This window comes from Amborella trichopoda, chromosome 9 (assembly GCF_054954075.1).
Source record: "Amborella trichopoda isolate Santa Cruz 75 chromosome 9, AtrichopodaSantaCruz75HAP2 v2.0, whole genome shotgun sequence".
Taxonomy (NCBI): Eukaryota; Viridiplantae; Streptophyta; class Magnoliopsida; order Amborellales; family Amborellaceae; genus Amborella; species Amborella trichopoda.
In genome coordinates this window covers 24,303,020-24,310,134 of record NC_142344.1, presented here as the reverse complement: position 1 = coordinate 24,310,134, position 7,115 = coordinate 24,303,020, and the positions used below count along the sequence as shown (strand labels likewise).

General features: G+C 35.3%; 1 long non-coding RNA gene across 2 annotated transcripts; it reads right to left on the bottom strand.

The window, feature by feature from the left end:
- Positions 1–729: 729 nt before the first annotated feature.
- On the bottom strand, positions 730–6,696 carry LOC105420804 (uncharacterized). Of its 2 annotated transcripts, XR_966734.3 has the most exons (3): positions 6,411–6,696; positions 2,293–2,337; positions 730–1,108 (listed from the first exon to the last, which is right to left on the bottom strand). It is a non-coding gene; the product is annotated as an uncharacterized LOC105420804 (long non-coding RNA). The 2 variants fall into 2 exon arrangements; XR_002281269.2 differs by lacking the exon at positions 2,293–2,337.
- Positions 6,697–7,115: the final 419 nt, after the last annotated feature.

The following is a 7,115-nucleotide window of genomic DNA, read 5'->3' as shown; positions in this document are numbered from 1 at the left end:
CCCTTAATTTGTCTGAGTATACGGGAAATGGAAACATGATAGGCTTATTCTTCAGCACTAACAAGAAGCTTCATAAGGAAGACGAGAGAATAAATACCTCTTTCTTTCACTAGATTGAAACAAATAAGCTTTGCTAGCTAGACTCAATAGTGGAAATTAAAGATGAATTATGGGTTTTAGGTCTATATAAAGAACAAAAGGTTCATGCAAGTTAGAAAATGTTAAAAAGACATTTACATGGAAACCCCCACCATCTCTCTCGTGCAAGTTAGAAAATGTTTAAAGACGTTTACAACATGGAGACTTTTGGTTGAAGAGCCCCACCATCTCTCTCACACACACAGATTTAGAACTTGTAGAGGTAAGATTATCTCTCTTTCCCTCTCTTGAGGGTTAGGAACTTCTAGAGCTAAGATTCTCTCTCTCTACTTGCTAATTATCATCGCAAATTTGAACAAAACAAATCCCCATCATCCAACCAATTGACCAGCAAGATGGTTAAGATTTTGCCGGCATAACTTGCCTTGCTATATGTATACTGTTATTTCAAGCCATTTACTCAAATCAAACATTAAACCGCTGCTGAAACATATACTCGATCAAGGAAAATAAGCAATTACTAACGATTGTTCAAGCATCTCAACATCACAACAATGAGCGCAACTCAAATTCAATGAACATAAAAATCCTAGAACTAATACGTGCATCAATTAAAATGACATCACATTCTTTAACAAATTGAAATCATCTTTAAATTTACATAACTATCAATTGATAGCATAGTCTTTAACAAGCACTTGTCATCACGAAAAGGGTATTACATTCCCATATTAATAAAGTTTAGACTCTCAAATTAGTTGCCAAACTTTTTGACACAAAGAATATCAAACAATTGCGATGCCACAATATTTAAGGCCAATCTATGCTGCTCCAAAGTCATGTTGTCTTAGTTGTTGTACTTTCTATAGGCCAATCTATGCCGCTCGACATTTAAGCCCAATCTCCTCCTCCAAATACAAGCAATAGCTCTTGAACATCCTAGATCTCACCTTGACGCCATAATCCAACAAGACCAAATGTTGTAATAACCAAGCGTAGTATGAATGACCTGCAACTCATTCAAGACTTATATTAGTCAATATATATTCTAGTTAACAACACAAACTCTAAATAGAGTCTACAAGTCAAGCTATTAATCAAAATAAGACACATTGCATATCGTTCACATCATACACACATTATGAACAACATATAAGCATTGAAATCAACATATGCACACTATTAAAAGTGTGTACGCACTGCCAGCAGTATATAAACACTGTTAATAGTGTGTTCACTGATGCCACAAAAATATGAAGAGCTAATTGCATGGCAATTTGTTGCATAATTGACTGACTAAACCTAGAACAAGCTAGGGGCTGCATTGACCAATGACATAGAAGCCAAGTATAAAATGTCAAGTCTATCAATGACGAAAACTATGTTGAATTTGAAAGAGAATCTAACTCTCACACAACATTTATTCAATTTACATACTTGATCTATTTATATAAGTGAGTTTGTACAAGGTATGATAAAGAAGAGAAAGTTTTTTCGAACAGTTACACATCAATAAACCAGACATGAGATAGCATAGACTTCCACCATAAGGTTGCATATAGCTCATATGACTTGCAACACATGTTACTAACATCCTATTTATGTTCATGGAAAGTGTGCAAACACTAAGATCAACGTATACACATTATGAACTAAAGTAGTGGCATTTGGTCAAAATCAAAAAAGACCCATAGTTAACCAAGCATATTATTTATTACCTGCAACTCAACCAAACATAGTCCAAATCACACATGAAACACCTATTGAAATAGATCATCTCAAATTCAATGAGCATAAAAATCCTACAACCAATACTTGCAAGAATCAAAATGATAGCACATTCTTTACCACATTCAAATCATCTTTAAATTTACACAAAGAAGCTATGTAGTTATATACCCCGAAGAGATATAATTAGCATCCAAAACTCTATTCGCAAAAAAGATATGCAGCCTTTTTTTTTTTTTAAATTGTTAACATATGTATAAACAAAAGGTATACAAAGTACATAAAAAACAGGCAGCCCACAGCCTGAGTGCTCTGTGCAAAATTCCCCAACCAAAAAGGTACGGTAACTGAACAATAGATACAAAAAAACTAACTGAACAATAGATACAAAAAGGATACAAGGAACCATAAGCTCAAAAAACTGTAAAAAGGTTCCATAGTGTCAATTATGCTCTTGGGAATTACTTGTGCTCCCTTGGAGGGTTACTTGTGCCCTCAATACTGGCCCTCCTGTACCAAAATATACATGAAATGACAACCTAGTAATATCAGAGCATTTGAACAAGAAATTTTCATGTAACAATTTTCCATATACTACGCTTCAATACTAAACAATATTCAATAATGACATCTAAGTAGCAAAGTGCTCACAAGTAAGAAAGATGTATGAACATACCATTTGCAATGCATAGAGGGACAATTACGCTTGTCATGACCTATGAGTCCATAGTTAGAGTACTTTGTCTTACTCATTCTCTGCTCCTTCCCAGGTTTGAGTCTCACATGAATAGGTGGCCGTCCCTTCGGCTTTACACAAATTAGAGCCTTTATAGTCGTCACATGTGGATTTGAAGTCACAAAGAGAATGGGAGCAACACATAGAGTGGGGATTCCTGTGGATGTGCGGCTACCATAGGTAGAAGAAGCATGCTTTAAAGATATTTTTTCCATATCTACCCTAGCAAGAACCTTTTTGTGTGCCTCATCTATAAGCATCTTTGTATACTCCTACACACTCAGACTCACTGCCCCAATAGTTGACAGAATGTTGCGCCTTTGAAATAGGTCATTGTAGCGCGTAGAATAGGTATCCTCACAACTGGCATGTACTTGAACTTTATAAACATCACAAGCAACCCCTTTTGTCTCATCTTTAGTCCATCACTTCATTATATGGTGTTCGGGTAACTCAAGTATATTTTTAAAAACAAATACCATAAGCATCTGGCTATGTGCTCATATAGATGGCAGCTACATGTTGCTTTCTCCTCAATTGTGGTGAATTCCACTATGTAGGATGGGCGACATGTCCCATATCCTTTCAAACGTAAAGTGCATACAACCCCATCAGCCACTTGCACATCAAAAATAAGATTAGCGACCGTCATTAACTCTGGCTGAAAGAAGTTTTGAAAGACAGACGGGGTGTAAATTTGAGCCTTTTGCTCCATACGAGTGGAAGTCATCATAATTGGTGTCTCATTGTGAGATTTGAAGTCTGCAGTATTTTCTTCATCAAACTTTTTTCAATTAATTCTTGTAATTGTCCAACGAATGTAGTCAAATTAGTATGGGAATTCACATATGCCTTGATATCCTTATTCATGGCTTCACTTCTTCCACTAGTCCTATTGCTTGCAAAGAAGCAATCTTGCAAATATACATCTACCCATTGATGCCGAATGTCATATAAAGACTTTAAGCATTCATTATTCATTAAATCATATCTTTCTAACATTCTTGGCCATTCATCTTCAAATTCTGTGGTGGTGGTAAAATGGTCAATACATTTGTATAAGTCCCCCATGGAATGATGGATGATTATGTGCAACTTGTGCCATTTTTAGCTCAATCTTTTGAGTTATATGCCATCTACATAACCGATGTCAGAACTTTGGGAACACCTTTTTTATTTCAAGTGCCCCTTGTCTTGATATGTGATGACTGACTTTGGTTGGCGCCCATTCATCAGTTCAAGCCACTTTGTGAACAACCATGTAAAAGACTCCTCATCCTCTCTATGGAGTAAAGCACATCCTAAGAATATAGTCTTTGTGTGGTGATTTACTCCCAAAATTGGGGCACATGGAATCTCATATACATTAGTTTTGTATGTAGTGTCAAATATAATGACGTCTCCAAAGAATTCTCAATCAATCTTGGAATTCGCATCAACCCATAATACATTGGTTAAGTGCCCATCTGCATCAACTTGCATTTTGTATGCAAAAGATGGGTTCGCAACAAACTTACTAGCAAAGAACTCCATCAACCCCTCTGCATCCCCTCCTATCAACTTTGACTTTTTCTTTCGATTTTTATATATCTCATTCTTACAATCTGGCTCTACAAAAGGGAGACTCCTTCGATCTCCAGCCTGTGTACTAAACACTTTTGTGATCTTTGGGGCAATTAACCCACATGAGTTATACATATGAATCATCTCTCTTGTGTACTTTGGAATTTTGCGATGTGACCGAACTATATACCATGTTCATCTTTCTTGATTCTTAGCATGGCTTGGCACCCTATCCTTATATAAGGCTGAGACTACTTTGCCTCAGAGTTCTTGTGCCACTCACCTTGTTTTGAACATACAAATTCACGAGTGATGAGTGATCCATCTTTCCTTGATTGACGAGCTGCATAACATTGACTGCTAAAACCAATTTTTTGTACATATTTATAAAAGAAATCTAATGCAGCTTCAAGGGACTCAAATTGCATACCCTCTTATGGGTCCTCTGCACTAATTTCCATGGTTAGAGGTTCCACCATGAGAGTCTCACTGGTATTTTGGCTTGCATCAGAGTCACTTCTATCATCACCATCTATGTAAATAACATTCTCTAATTCATGGTGATTATAGAAATCATCACCATCCACAAAGATAGTATCCTCCATTCCATACTCCTCAGCAAGAGGACTTCCTACCTTCTTATTTACCTCCATCCCATTACCATCTGAATTACTCCCCATCTCCATGTCAATTGTTAATCATCATCTTCAAGTTTGCATTTATTGTATTTTACAAACCCATAAACATGAAAAGATAATTTAGTTATAATATCCATCAATTAACATTTAATTATATAATAATTCAAAATACTCTAGAGCTAGCATTAAATGCTTTTTATTATGGGAAAAGTTTATATAGAGCCAAGGCTCTAAACAATCAAATTTGAACCTACCTCAAAAATTTCACTAGAAGAGGTTGTTTTGATGCCCAAATATCTTCAAATTGATCATCTCAACATCAAGATGCATGGACATGAGAAAAAAATGGATTTCAAGTTTTGGAAATAGTGTACTTTGTAATGCATTTTTTGACCGTCAATTTTCAAGATTTTCATAGATCTGTCGATCTACACTATTTTTGAAGTTTTAAACATTATAAATAAATATAAAAATATATTTTAAGGCTATCACAAAGATTTCCAGTAGTAAAACCACATTTCTCTACACCATTTGAAGGTAGACTCTAATTTGATTGTTTGGAGCCTAGGTTCTATACAAACCGCACCCTTTTATTATTATGACTATCAATATTGTCACTATTTTTACTCTTTAACAACATCATTTCTCTTCAACAGTACTAATATTATTGAGATTATTATCTTCATAGGACACAATTTCATCAAAGCTATAAAGATTGAACATATGAAATATCATAATTATGTCACATAATAATTATAGCTGCTCTGACTCCAATAGCTATACAGTTTTTCATAAACTAGTCACAATAAAAAAATCAGTATGCTTTTTGAAAATCTGGCATGACTATTTCAGTAAATTCTTAGCAAAATATGCATCAAGGAAGCAGGCTTTATCCTATTATAACTCCACCAAAGAAAAAGGAAACATGCATTCAAATCAATCAGAAAAAAGAGAGTAAAAAGCTACACTATCCAGTTTAAACTTCAAAGATAATTTACATCAACATTCCTTCATGAAGATAAGATAAAAAAAATAACAATTGAAAACTGAAATGCCTAAATTAAGCAACTATAAAAGCTAGATCTAAGAAACTTGTCAAGCATTTAACATTCAAATTATCTTATTGTATTGAAAATGCAAGTTAATCCATTCATAGGCTAAAATTATATCCATAAAATGCAATTCTATAAGAAGGTAAATTGCAGGTCGATTGAGGTACTTAACCAAAAATCATAAGAAAACCTTAGAGCATGCCATTTTTTTGATAATGCTATCTATGAGCAATTCTTTCTGCCATGGTTTTAAGGTGACCTTAAATGAAGGCCTAAAGCCATGAGTGAAAAGTTTAGAGAGAGAAAAAGCCCAAAAATCCTAGAGAGAGAAAGATAAAACTTACCACCCTCTTGAGAGAAAGAATGGTTGTACTTCAAAATCCAACCCCTACTATTGATGATGAAGAATAAAAATTCCAATTCATCCATTCAAAATTCACTAGAGAGAGAAAGATCCACTCTAATTCATCCATTCAAACCCAAAACAATGGTTGTATTTCGAAATCCAGACCTTAATTCAAGACCTAAAACCATAGACTGAAAAGTTTAGAGAGAGAAAATCCCCAAAAGTTTAGAGAGAGAGAAGAAACTTACCACTCTCGGGAGAAAAAGAATGGTTGTACTTCCACATCCAGCCCAGGATTGGAAAAAGTGGACTAACCGTTTCATTTGCTCTCCATGAATGTGATGGGTAAGAAGGGGTAGGCAGCCAAGTTCATAATCCAACCATAAATCATGGGCCCTAAGAGATTATTGCGCAGACTAGAGTGAGGAAGAAACGAACCCTGGGAACTGTTAATGTAGAGAGTGCAAATGGAGAGAGAGGGGAAATCGAGGGGTTATGAGGAAGGAGAAAGCTTTTGAGGAGGGTTGTGCTCGTCGCTATAGAGAGAGAGATAGAGAGAGGCGGGCATAGAGAGAATTTGTAGGGAAATGAAAATGAGAGGACCAAGAAAGGGGAACGGGTTGTTTAGGTTTACCAGTTTCACATTTAAAATCGAGTCCAATATCTCCACCGTCTATTTTATTGGACGGTGGATTAGGGTGAAGCTCTTATTGTGAGTTTTAAGCTTCGACTGTATATAAACTTTTCCCATTTTTAAATATAAACTTTTTTTATTCTAATGAACAATAAAAAAAAAAAAAAAATTTGATCGGGCTGGTGGGTACTCACTTTGACCATTGTTATATATCATTGTTGACGTACGTACATCCTTGGTACAAATAAGAAGAGAGCCAGTAATAACCTGATCCTGTTGATATCCAAGACATCGCAGACCAAGGGAACACTGTAAAATA